This window comes from Myotis nattereri (genome assembly GCF_964212035.1).
Source record: "Myotis nattereri genome assembly, chromosome: 10".
Taxonomy (NCBI): domain Eukaryota; kingdom Metazoa; phylum Chordata; class Mammalia; order Chiroptera; family Vespertilionidae; genus Myotis; species Myotis nattereri.
Window position 1 is genome coordinate 81,333,748 of NC_138085.1, and position 13,943 is coordinate 81,347,690.

Sequence of the window (13,943 nt, forward strand, 5' to 3'; positions counted from 1 at the left end):
GACTGAGAGCAAAGGCAGGCCCCTGGGGAGTATCCCACACCTTCCCTCGTGTAACCCTGGCAACAGTCCTGTCTGCACGATTTCTACCCCTGCTGTTACCCCTATTTTATGGATGAAGAAACTAAAGCTCAGAGAGGCTGTGGGCCCACCTAATGACACACAGCTAGTGCCTGGTCTGCAACTGAAAGCCCATCCCCGAAGACTCTCTCCCATGAAAAGTGGTGTTAGGAAGCTTACACAAGCAGATATGAACGCCCAGACGCCCTCCGTGAAGGGTTATAAATCAGTATCACCATTCCCTTCTGGACGAGGCACTGTTGGGGGCTCCATCCCCAGTTAAGGGCATCTCATCATTGATGTTTCTTTCTGTCTCTCTCTCTCTCCCTCTCCCTTCCTCTCTGAAGTTAATATATTTTTAAAAATAAATAAAAATTAAATAAATATAGAGAAGACCTGAGCTTAAACGAAAAACTGAGAAGCCCGGTAATTGCTTGGTCCTCACTACGCGCCCACTCCCCGGGTGATGGCGGAGAAGAGCCCGGCCTGGGACTGAAAAGCACTTGTCTCCCATCTTTACTGCGTCCTGTGGCAGCCAGAGCCGGAGCATGTTGGTGCCGTCAAGATAACAGCCCCATCCGCTGGGCCACTGCGCGCTGCCGCCTCTCCTGGATGGCGGTGGTTTGTCATTTCATTTCGTTTTCATCACAGCGCTAATACGGCTAACACACCACGGCCATGGTTCTCATGTCACACGTTGGGGAGCCGAGGGGCCCGGGGGCCGGCCTGAGGTCGCACATTGGGGTGCAGCTTTAGAACGTCCGGCGATGACCCTGAGGCAGGGGGACGGTGCTCTCCGTGAAGCCGCTGGCTTCGGGAAGGGAGCATGCGTTAAGGTGGTGGTTGTCTGCGTGACGTTCGCTCGTCTGGCCAAGCTAAAACGTCTGCTTAGAAAAAGGGCCGCCTTCGGCTCTTTCTGAACGGAGCTTTACCAAAAAGGGGGGCTGCGGGATGAGAAAATGAAGCCTCGGTAAATAAACGAAGAGCCATTTAAAAGGACATTTCCAGACAACAAAGAAAGCCAAGAGCATTCTCAGAATGTGGCCTGAAGAGCGTCTGCCAGAGGAGGGGCCGGAGGAGGGGCGGGAGCCGGCACAGAGACAAGCAGGGGCCGGGCTGGGCTGGGCTGGGCTGGGCCGGGGCCTGGACAGTGTCGCCCCCACCGGCCCGCGGCCCTCCCCCTTCCCCGAGATTAAAGCGGAGCCTCCGACTCCAGCCCTTTCACTGAGACAGCCTCGCTCCCCCCCTCACCCCCTTCAAGTGAGTCCCCCGCCCTTTTTCTGTCTTTCTTTTCTTAAGATGAGAATATCAAAAGGGCTGCCCGAGAGGCCGAAATCTCACTTATCTTGAAAGGCTCGCAGACACTCACAGCAGTGATGTGTCCAGCTCGGCTCTGAGCCCGCGACTTTTTTCCTGTCCTTTTATCGGCCAGGCGGTGAGGCCCCTCTGTCTAAACCAAAGCCGGGGTCTGTCACCAGCAGCTACTGAGTTCCCGAAATGAGCTGCAACTCACTTCCTGAGATAACGCCCCCCTCTGTGGACCCCACTGTATTTTGCTCATAAAAATAAAGTAGTCACCTCCCCCTGCCCCAGTGCCCACGGGGATCTCAGTCACTTCCCGGACAGTCACCAACACCCCATTTCCTCCACAGTGCCCCTGCCAGGTGCTACATAGCACGGACTGTGAATAAGGTCAAGAGGGGCTTAATTCAGGGCTACCCTTCTCTCAAGCTGTGTGGCCTTAGGCAAGTTACCTAACCTCTCTGTGCTTCCATTTCCTCATCTGTAAGACCAGACTAATAAGAACCGCCTTCCGGAGCTGCAGTGACGGGTAAAGGATGGAGCACATGGAGGGCAGCTGGCCCGCAGAGACGTTCATCAACCCTAGCCTCCTCTCTAAACGTGGGACTACCTGCTCACCATTCCAGCTTCCACAGGTGAGCCAGAGGTCGTGACTGAATTCCACCCATTGCACTCCAGGGGACATAACTAAATGCCCAGCTGCCTTAAGGAGTGCGCCAGAAAGCGTCTTAGCTGATGCCACCCTGCCCCGGGACCCCCTCAACTCACCCACGGTTTCCGGTCCAAACAGGTGTTGGGGGGGAGCACTTCCTACGAGCATCGGGGTACAAGACATGCCCTGCGCTCTTTCCTCACGGACACCTGCTCCGCCATGGCCCACGGGTGCCGTCCCTCTCCTGCCTGACCTGAAGGAAAATTCATGGCCCCCTCTTCGTCCAGAACCCCAGCACCATGCTGGCACCTCACTGGGCTCTGCGTTGTCCACCCTAAGGCTCCAGACCGTGTCTGTGTCTCCCACCTCCTGGTAGGGGGATGAAGAGCTGGATGCACCACCAAGCCCACTCGGGTCTCCATTCCCCACGGAGCCCAGGACGGTTCCTCATGGACAGTGGATCTGGCAGGGACGGCCAATGACCCCACCAACCACCTCCCACTGACCACCCCTGGGCCACCCCAGGCTGGAAGAGAAGGCGCAGCTGGGCCTTCGGGGTCTCAGGGCCAAGTTCACACAGCGGGTCTGCCCTGACCACTTATGGCCTGTACCATGCCTCTCTGTGAAAAACAGAGAACTCCCTCCTCCAGGTCCCTGGTTCCGCCTTAAACTAAGTTAAGGAATCCAGTTTGGATACACGGCAGAGATTTCGTTCCTGCTTGGAGCTAAGGGCGAAAGTGAGACAGACAGGGTCCCTGAGCTGAAGCAACTCGCAGGCAGGTAGGAAGGCAGGTGAACAAGGCAGCGCCAGGTAAAGTGAGGCAGCTGCCAGGAGAGACAGGAGTGGGGGCAATCTCGGAGGGCCTCCGGGAGGAGGTGAACCTGGGAGCATGCCTTTGCAGCTGGGAAGAAGAAAGGGTCTTCGGGGCAGAAGGGGGACGGAGCACCCCGGTTTGCCCCAGAGTGATACCCGTTGTGTGACGGGATCACAGGGCCCTGCAAGGCCGGAGCACAGGTGGATGTGGGGGAGCGGGGACAGCACAGTGGCAGGGGCCAGTTCAGAATCGCCCGTGGAGCCAGGAGGATTGGACAGGCCTGCAGCGATGGTACCGGGCAGGTCACCTAACTTCCGAAGGAGGGCCTGTCGGAGAACCCTGCAAGGCATGCGACCAAAGGGGACCCCAGGCTGCCTGTCACCACAGCAGCCCAGGATGAAGGTACGACACAGCGGGGCCGAGGAGCTCAGGGCACAGCGTCAGGCCCCTCCAGCCACCGCCCTGGCTGAGCCCTCCTGGGTGCGATGCCTCGCCTTGCCCGCTCGGTCGGGTCCCCACTTGTCTTATCATCTGTCCTCTCACCCTCGCCTGGAGAAATGACCATGCAGAGAAGAAAGGGGGTGAGGGGGGAGCTCCGGAGTCAGAGGCTGGAGTTCAAGTCCATGAGAGAGAAAACCCTCCCCTCCCGTTAGCCCTCTGCCTCCTGAATCGCGTCCAAACAATCCTGTCCTCACAGGCAGGTACCTGACCTTCCGGCCACGGCGACACAGCCCACCCAGAACACCCCAAACGCCCTCGTTCCTTCCTCCTCAACGTCCCTACAGCGCAACCCAAGGACCTCCAGCCAGCACCGAAGTATGGAGACGTATTTCTGAGGAGGAGTCCAGAGTTTCGGAAAACAAAAGCCACGCCCGCTGAAGGCGCAGGTGGGCCCTCTGGTCCCGCGGGGCGGTCGGCCTGAATATATGATGTGGCCATAAACGCATTCAGCGGCAGGAGGGTCGCCTATAAACCCTGTGATGGTCCCTGGGCAGGAAGCGGCTTTCTCATGTAGATTCCTCCCAGGTTCCCCCAGGAACTCATAAACTCACAGGAGAAAAGGAGGGAGGGAGGGAGGAAGGAAAGAAGGAAGGAAGGACGGGCGGACAGGCCAGGCCGAGGGCTGGACTTGTCTAACCCGCTTGTCTCTCCAACGGAGCCGGCCCTGCTGTGGTCACCCCCAGACAGCTGCTCCCAGAACGTGTGCTGCACTTGCTCCGAGGGCCCTCAGGTCTCTGGACAGAACTACGAAGCCTGTCTTGGCCACCTCTCCCCATGGCCGGGCACCTCACAGCGGTGAGACAGTGAGCGAAGGGGCAAGGCCAGGGGGCAGCCAGGGAAGACACGGGGAGGAGAACCTACTGAGACACTTTCCTCCGGAACCAACCGGGCAGGCCCCCCGCGGGCGGTCCTTCTCCGCACATCACGTATGACGGTGCCACAGCTGCTGCGTTCGCCGTGTGCAAAACGTACCCTTCCCAACCCCCTCGGATACACTGCCACCCCGAGAAGTAAGGAAACTAACTCACTTCGAGGATCCCTCGGCTTGCTGCCCCGGCACCTTCCTAAAAGCGGAGGCTTTGCGGTTATTCCGCTTAACGCAGGCCGACGCCGTCCTTATAATGAAGCAAAAGCCAACACAGACCTCTCCCCCCCAGCACGGGGCCCCGCTGCCCAGTCCGGTGCACGGTACCTGGTCATTTCAGGCAGCCATGCCCCTGCCAGCCACGAGCAGGCGGCGTGGGAGCGTGGGCAGAGGTTGCCTTCCATCACGCGGGAGCCTCATGCCCCCGAGAAAGGTGCCGAGTGCTCGGTTGGCCTGGCCCCCAGCTGCCCAGCCCGTGCCCAGGGAGGCAGGGGCAGCCAAGCCGCCTGGCGAAAGGCTTCGAAGCCGCTGTCTGCTCCTGAGGCTACGACAACCAGAAAAGAAAGAAAAAAAAGTCAGCGGCGGACCTTCCACTTCGAGCGGCGTCCACCTCAGCTCCCGCGGGTCAGACAGCAAATGCCAGTTTCCGTCCCGTTAGCACCGAAGCGCTTTGCTGGGTCAGAGCGCTCCCCACGCAGGTACAGAGCGATCTGTCAGTCTAACCGCCAGCAATTACAGCGAGTCTTTGCAACCGGGAGAGCTCCGTACTCGGAGAGGGACTGTGTGCTTCTGTGCGGAGAACGAAGGGTCAGGGAGAGCAGGGCTTTGCCACAGGGCACGGGCAGCCTGGTCTGCTGCCCCCGGAGGGCCCCAGGCGTGCGGCTGACCGGGTGTGGGGGGCGGCGTGCCCCCTTAAGGAATCCTCCTCCGTGAATGCCCAGGGAAATGCCCCTGAGAGCCACAGATGCTCATTCCTACACTCCTTTCACTTAAATCATTTCTACGATGGGAATCAGGCAGGCACAGCGTGGTCCAGAGCTTCCTACTCATTCCTGTTGCCGTGAGCATGTATAAATCCAGGACCTGCTCAAATCCCAGTTGGAAAAGGAAAGAAAATAGGAGCCCCCTGGAGCTGGAGACCTTTAACTCTGATTGGCACCTTCTCGCCTGGGTCTTTCCTTTGCCTGCAAAGATGACTTGGCTGGGACCCAGAGGTTTCCATGTCATCTACCCTTTGTGACAAAAGTCAACGACTGGGTTATTCTTTTTTTTTTTCCAGAGAGGAAGGAAGAGGGAGAGAGAGAAACATCAATGATGAGAGAGAATCATGGATCAGCTGCCTTCTGCATGCCCCACACTGGGGATCGAGCCCACAACCCGGGCATGTGCCCTTTTGACCGGAATCGAACCTGGGACCCTACAGTCTGCAGGTTGACACTCTATCCACTGAGGCAAACCAGCTGGGGCGAAGACTGGATTATTCTTGCCCGGCCGGCGTGGCTCAGTGGTTGAGCATCGACCTATGAACCAGGAGGTCATGGTTCATATCCCAGCCAGGCCACAGGCCGGGGTTGCGGGTCGATCCCCAGGAGGGGGCATGCAGGAGGCAGCCAGTCAGTGATTCTCTCTCATCACGGATGTTTCTATCTCTCCCTCTCCCTTCCTCTCTGAAATCAATAAAAGCACTTTTTTAAAAGACTGGATTATTCTTGCCGATGCCCCCTGGTCAGCTGTTTCTAGACGGCCCCCAAAAGCACGGGCACTAAAGAGTGGAAGGGAGGGCCCCCCATCACAGACCTAATTATTCCTTCCTGGGCTGAATGGGAGAGCCAGCGGGGACCACACCCAGCACCACACATTCATTCCCAGCAAGGGCAGGGCAGCGCCCCCTGGTGGTCCCGCTTGAGAGGCGGGGGGTGGGGGGGGGGGCGTCTAAGCAAGCCCCAGGCGCCCTGCCCTGGCTTCACTCCTCTGTGGAGACAGATCAGGTGGGAGGAGGACCAGGGGTGGGAGAGAACGTGACCCGCTTGGAGTGCCCGCCTCTGCCACGCAGAGCCCTGCCTGTGGCGGCAGGAAGCTGGACACTCCACAGGCCACCACGGAAGGGATGCTGAGCGCAGTCTCCAGGATCCGCAGGCAGGAAGGCTGTGAACAAACAAGTTTGTTTTTCTTATCACTGATTTCAGAGAGGAAGGGCGAGGAGAGAGGGCGAGGCAGAAACATCAGTGACGAGCGAGAATCACTGACCGGCTGCCGCCTGCACGCCCCACACTGGGGATCAAGCCCACAACCCGGGCACGTGCCCTGACCGGAATCAAACTGTGACCTCCGGGTTCATTGGCTGACCCTCAACCACTGAGCCATGGCCGGCTGGGCCACAAAAGCTTTTAAATGACACAGACTTAGGACATAACATTCAGTTGGGAAAAGACTGTAAATTACTATAGAACTATAGAGCTAAAAACACGCAAATATACATATATGTGATGTGATACATGATGCTTTATGATACAGTCCATAGATGTATATATAAAGAGAGAGGGGGAGAAAGCAGCAGAGTTTTTAGGAGAATGGGCTCTGAACCCAGGCTTGGGTTCGAATTCTGGCTTATTGGATGTCCGACCTTCGGCAACTTATTTAATCTTGATGTGCCTCAGTTTCCCCAGTCTGTAGAAAGGGGTCCAAGTATCTGTTTCTGAGGGTTGTTGCGTGAATTCCATGGATTACTATACATGGGGTGCTTGGACCAGTGAATGGCACATACATAGTATTTACTACATAGCTCATAATAATAGTAACAATTATCACTACTAAGCATCCAGCCCGTACATAAATAAATATATTGTCTAAAGGAGATTGAAACACTGTCTACGGTGACTGCCTCTCAGTAAAAGAATTCAGGATTTTGTTCACGCTTCTTTTATCTTGCCTATAATTTGCTAACTTTTAAACTGACACAAGTTGTCCTCATCCGGAGGGGAAAACTGGCAAAGAAGGACCCGAGTGAGAACTTGTGACAAATGCTGCCGCAGTGCCCAGAGGAAGCCGAGAGGCCCGACAGTGCACCTCAATCGCCCCAAGAATGGCATTTCTAGTGGCCCCCGTTTCCATCTCCTGCTTGGCCTTCTCGCCGCACTGGCTGAGCCGGACTCTTCCTGGGACAGGGCCAGTTGGTAAATAATGAAATCTTCCTCCCTGGCTTTTCTTTGCTAGAAAGCGGCCGAGGCCTAGGGGCGCCACGGAGCTGGTGCCCAGGGTACCATCCCGGCCCCGCACCCACCTGTCGGCTGTGGGACCCTGGGTCAGGCCTCCTCCTCCATAAACAGAGACAGCAAGGCTTTCTCTAAGGGGTTTGACAATGAAATAAGAGAAGGTACTAGAGCAGTTAGCACAGTAGCTACCATTTCATATGTATTTTTCCATTTACCTTTTTCTCTTTCCTTTTCCTTTTTTTTTTTTTTTTTAGGACCAAAAGGAAAAAGAGTAGCTGCTCACACACTTACTCCCTCGGCTGTGTCTTGTGTTATCCGCCTACATTGACATCCCCTCCGCTCCCCCATTGCCATGTGACTTTCGAACTTAAAATTTGCAAACATGAGTCCTGGCTGGTGTTGCTCAGTGGTTAGAACGCCAGCCCGTGCACCGAAGGCTCACAGGTTCAATTCCTGGTGAAAGGCACACATCTGGGTGGCGGGTTTGCTCCCTGCCCCCCACTGGGGCGCGCGCAATGTGTCTCTCTCAAGACACATCAATGTTCCTCTCTCCCCCTCCCACTCTCTCTGAAAAGCAGTGGGGAAACTGCCTCAGGTGAGGATTAACAACAAACATCAAAAAACTGAGTAACCGGGAGACACAACACCTCTTCCTTCTGGGACCCACTCTGGTGGCTCCTCCTGGCCAGGTCTCTCCTGCTGTCCCCCTCCCCTTAGCTTGGCGTTGGCACTCACTCCCTCACTCGCATTTGCTGGTGCCTCTGCACACCGGGCATGGGAGTGCGGGGCTGCCCAGAGCCTCCCTCCTCAGCAGGAGGCAGAGGATGCTGCTGATCTCACGGGGCTGCCGGAAGGCTCACAGACACCAGGACAGAAAGCAGCTCTCACAGGGCCCAGCCCGGCCCACGGCAGGCCCTCGGCAAAGGGCAGGTTTACTGGCATCCGCATCATGGCAGCCCTGCTCCTAGGAGGCTGGGGTCCCTAAGACAGCGGTTCTCAACCTGTGGGTCGCGTCCCCTTTGGGGGTCGAACGACCCTTTCACAGGGGTCGCCTGAGACCATCGGAAAACACATATATAATCACATATTGATTTAGTGATTAATCACTATGCTTTAATTATGTTCAATTTGTAACCATGAAATTGGGAGTCACCACAACATGAGGAGCTGTATTAAAGGGTCACAGCATTAGGAAGGTTGAGAACCACTGCCTGAGACAACACAAAGCTCCCCTTCCCATGGCGCTGGCACCGGCCAGCAGACCCTACCCGCCCCCCCCATCCCCCCCCTCCCCCGCTCCAAGCCCAAACACGCTGAGCAAACGCCTGGCTGGCGACGGCACAATGCGTCTGGTTACAAACACATCTGAGGGCAAGGCAGCGAGCTCGCCTGTGATTCATCGCTGGCGGCTACAGTAATTAGAAGTATTTTGGTTGGTTTCTGGGTCAGAATGACCCAGTTCCTGCATTTTTTTTTTCTTTGCGCTGCTAACATTTGCGGTGAACCTTAAAACAAAAACAAAGGCTTCGGAGAAGATAAGGACGGTGGCTGCTGCCCAGAGTGGGGTCCTTATCAGCGCTGCCCTTCAGAAGCAAGGCCGTCCAGGAAGCCATTAGCGCCCGTCTCTCATTTACGAGACACGGCGGGGTTTTCGTGCCCACCCCCACGACCGAGCTCCCAGAAGCCTCTCTCGCCATCTGCTGCCCCCGAGACCTCGACCTCGTACAAAAATAAGTAGCATGGGAGTGTTTATCGACGGCGTGCTCTCGGGTCAGGTCCATTTTCAAGAAGTCAGAAAAAAGAGAAGGAATGACCCAATGTCACTGGTCTTTGCTAAGTTCTCCAGGAATAAATGAGCACTCCCGGCTTTATCCCTGCTCAGGCCGACTCATCCTCAAGGGCAGTTTCTACATATGTAGTACGACCCGTTCGAATAGCAAAACGCACGGCCCTCCTCAGGGAAAGCGGGGACAGAAGCTGTACCCCTCCCATCCGTAGCGCCTAACATAATTGTAACGTCTGTAACTGCACTGAGAAAAGACTGGGAGGAAATACACTCAAATGCTAACAGTGGGTGTTTGGGGAAATGGAATTAGAGACCTTCTTTTTTCCTAAGTTTCTGTATTTTTTTTAATATATTTTTACAAATGGTCACGTGCAATTTGTAGGAATGAATGGGGGGGTGGGTTGGTGATAATCATGACATTCCATCAAACTCAAGTCCTTTCGGGGCAGCGCGACACAGAACAGATGGGAGGACAGAGCGCAGGAGCGGCACAGACCGACTCCGCCGCACCCCGGCGGGCAGGGCACCCATCCCACCCCGGGCAGGGCGAGGCCGGCTCTTCAGCAGCCACAGCTACTGCGGGTGACGGCACTCCCGGGGGAAATGACAGCCCCACCGGGGGCCGAGTGGGGAGCCAGTGTCCCCCCGAGCTGCGCTCCGGCTGAGGCCCGAGTCGCTGTCTCCATCGTCACTTCCCACCTGAACGCATGAGCCACAGAAAAGCCCGGGCAGAGACGCGCCGCGCATCCAGCCCACCAGCCCCCGGGTTTCCGCTGGAAGAGGGCCCCATGTGGAGGACGGAGCCGTGTCGGGGTGAGCTCCCCTCATTCATCGATAATCGCATTTGGTTGCGTTGCAGGAACCCAGCCCCTGTGCTTCAGCCCAACAGGGACTCATCCTTCCCGGGTAACAAGCCTGCAGGGAGGAGCCCAGGGCCCGGGAGGCACCCTGACCTTGACATCCAGGACCCAAGCTCCGTCTGCCTCGAAGGGGCAACGGCAGTCCCGACTCCAGACTGGAGGGGGCGGAGGGCAGAGGCCCAAGGGGCACGGCCCCTCTCTCCCAGGGGGCCCTGTGTGGCTGGGCAACTGTTTTCCCAATGTCCCACCCAAATGACTTCTGCTGACGAGACGCTGGCCAGAGCGTGGTCCGAGGGCTCCCTCCACTCCAGGGGAGCCTGGGAAATGGAGTGTTCCGCCTGGCACGGTGCTCTCCTGAACAAAAGCCGGCTCCTGTCAGTCAGGGGTCAGGAAGGGGCCGCACCGAGTGCAGGGTCGGCTCAGCCAGTGCCGGGATGAGGGACGTGCTCTGGAAAGCACAGTATGAAAAGTGATGATAAGACCAAGCACGCCAAGGCCAAATCCGCCCCAGACGGCGAGGTCACGCTGACCTTCTGGGGAGAAGAGGATGTTCAGACCGGACATGGTACACTGCGAGGCGGATGCAAAAATATCAAAGTGCTGCTTTACGGCCCTCAGAGGGTGTGCTCGCCCCCGGGGAAGGGTGGCACATGCCCGCCCGAGAGGCCGCGTCTGCTGGGCATTCTACACGCCACTCCATGGCACCCTCACGCAGCGCCATGAGCTGGGCATTCTACACGCCACTCCATGGCACCCTCACGCAGCGCCATGAGCTGGGCATTCTACACGCCACTCCATGGCACCCTCACACAGCGCCATGAGCTTGCGGGAGAGGAAAGGTGAAGGCGAGAGGGACGGGTCTGCTTGCCCAAGGACACTGGTGAGAGGCGGAGACGGGATTTGAGCACCAAGCTACCAGGACGCCAGCCTGGGACCTCTCCACCTTTCTTCATGTCCAGTCTCGTCTTCTGGACGCTGGACACTGGCCTGAGGAGATGGGCAAGATGGCCTCGGTTCTGCTCGACCCAGACCTCTGGCTCCTGAGCCAGACCAGACCGAGTGTCACAGCCACCTCCCTCTCAGGCGTCTGCCGGTCCCACAGGCTGACCTTGGCTTTGTCCTCAAGAGTCAGAGCCTCGCCTCTGCCTGCGCTGCCACCCGGCCTCCTGCGATCTGTTGCTGACGCCGCTCAGGCACCTGGGCTGTGACCCCGGCCTTTGAGCCTGGCTGGGCCGGCCCTGGGCAGCCCTCCCCCTACAGACCCAGCAACAAGCTCCTTCCTGCTGTGGGTCTTCACCAAGCCTGTCAGTCCCGCCCAAACTGTCTTCCGCAGCCAACACCTTCCACTGAGAGGACGGAGAAAAGGGTGAATTTCATATTTGGGTGTTTACTTATTAGGAGTACAGATTTCCATTGGCCTTTTTTTTAAAACTCTCACCCAGGGATATTCTTCCACTGATTTTTAGGGAGAGTGGAAGAGAGAGAGAAAGACAGAGAAAGAAATATTGATGTGAGAGAAACACATCAATTAGTTGCCTCCTGCACAAGCCCCGACCAGGGCCCAGGCCGGGGAGGAGCCTGCAACCGAGGTACCTGCCCTTCCCCGGAATCGAACCCGGGACCCTTCAGTCCACAGGGCAACACTCTACCCACTGAGCCAAACCAGATAGGGCTCCATTGGCAAATTTAAATGCAATGCTATCGGGGGGGGGGGGTGGCGGTGGGGTTCCTCAGATGCACTAAATTGCTATCCTTTTCTGTGAATAAAGAGTTCTTGGGCTGAGCCTGCATGAACCCCAAGAAAAGACTTGCCCGAGTACCTACTCAGAGAGCCTCCAATCCGTGCCAGGCACTTGGAGCCAGACGAGGTGGGACAGGGGCGATTGACAGAGACCCCAAAACCCAGTGAGGCCTGGCACAGCCCGCCAGGGGCAGAGCAGCAGCGGGCCTCCTGTGGGCGTCTGGAGGCGGCGCCCCGTGAGTCATCTGGGCTCAGAAGCAGGAGGGAGAGTGACCGCGGCCCCCCCAGGGCTAGTCCCGGGGCCTCTGTCCTCTGGCCTGAGTGTGAATCAGCACCTCGGGATCCCCGCCTGGGACACTCCTGCCAAACACTTATGCAAAGGCACGTCCCGCAGGCCCCAAGGGTGGTTAAGATCTCTGAGTCACGGAAAAGATGCCGCCGGCTGTGCCGGAGGAAAAACACACATTCCAGAAGCCCACACTGTGAAGGCCTGAGTCCCCATCCACGGAGTGTCCCCTGTGGCATCCAAGGCCAAACAGCGGCTTGTTTTCAGAGTGACATGACACGGAACACTTGGACAGACGGCAGAAAGCGGCAAGCCGGACGTGGTCCACGTTATCTGCATATTGTAAGACGGTCAAATAAATCTGCAAGGAGACGCGCTTACAGGTTCACATTTCTTTTGAATAAGAGCAAGGTCTATGATGACAGTGAAGAAAGCAGGGCCTCCTTAGCTGAGGTTGCTTCTCTTGCCCTCACTGTGCTAAGGAGAACCCTGAACAGAACTGGAGTATTTGAGTTGATCACAAGGGAGCGTTTCAGATCAAGGTAAACGTGCAAAGGCAGACGGCTGATTAGGACACAACAGTTTCATCTTTCCAGACTGTAGGGACTCCGGTATTCCAAACTTTTCTTCGCCTTGACTAATATCAGTTCTCTTCTGAGAAGAGTCCACATGAATGCGTCCCTCGCTGGGTAAGTGTGAGGGCTCCGCTGTGCACCCAGCACTCAGCTCAGCTGCTGCACAGAGGAGGGGACAGGGCTGAATGCTTAAGATCGCAGGCACCAGCCCGGCCCTGTGGCTCAGTGGTTGAGTGTCGACCTAGGAACCAGGAGGTCACAGTTCGATTCCCAGTCAGGGCGCAGGCCGGGGTTGCAGGCTCGATCCCCAGTGTGGGGCGTGCAGGAGGCAGCCGATCCATGATTCTCTCTCATCACTGATGTTCCTATCTATCTCTCCCTCTCCCTTCCTCTCTGAAATCAATAAAAACATACTGGGTCCATGCATAGATTTTTATTAGTAGGATGAATTCTCACAAAAGCAACAGTCCCCACGGCTGCTGGAGAAGGTGAATGAATGAACGCTGCCCCTCGGGGGTCTGCAGTGTGTCACAAAACTGAACCGACAATAATGCCAACGGAATTAGCCTCTGCTCGCAGGTCAATGTGCCGTCACCCCTGCTCCCAGAGGAGGGGCTGTGGGGGATGGCTCTGCCCAGAGAACATCTGCTGGGTCCTTTCAGGCAGCGTTCCTCCTGGGGAGAGGCGGGAAGAGACGACGTGCCACCTGGAAGCCACCAGGTCAGTGCCCCCTGCCCTGCCCTGCCCTCCAAACGCAGCCCCCTGTGGGGAGCATCCCGGCTCAAAGGGCTCCCCGCAGAAGCAGCGCCAGATGGTGCCAGGGAATCTCAGAGGGGCCGAGACACCGGGAAGCGCCACACTGAGAGGCTGCCTCGTTCAGATCCACTTCATTTAAGATAAAGAAAAAAACAAGTATCTCCCCAGAGCAGTGATGGCAAACCTATGGCACGCGTGAACTCATCTTTTTGGTTGGTTTTTCTTTGTTAAATGGCATTTAAATAGATAAAATAAATATCAAAAATATAAGCCTTGTTTTACTATGGTTGCAAATATCAAAAAATTTCTATATGTGACACGGCACCAGAGTTAAGTTAGGGTTTTTCAAAATGCTGGCACGCCGAGCTCAAAAGGTTCGCCATCACTGTCCTAGAGTCACAGGCTTGGGGACAATAATTTTTCACTCGGTTATTTTTTTATTTACCACATTTTCTGCTCATTGCTCCTAGCCTCGGAGCTGTCGGGAGCCGGGTCTGCATCTGACTCCATCTCGGTGACTGCGGCACCGGCCCTA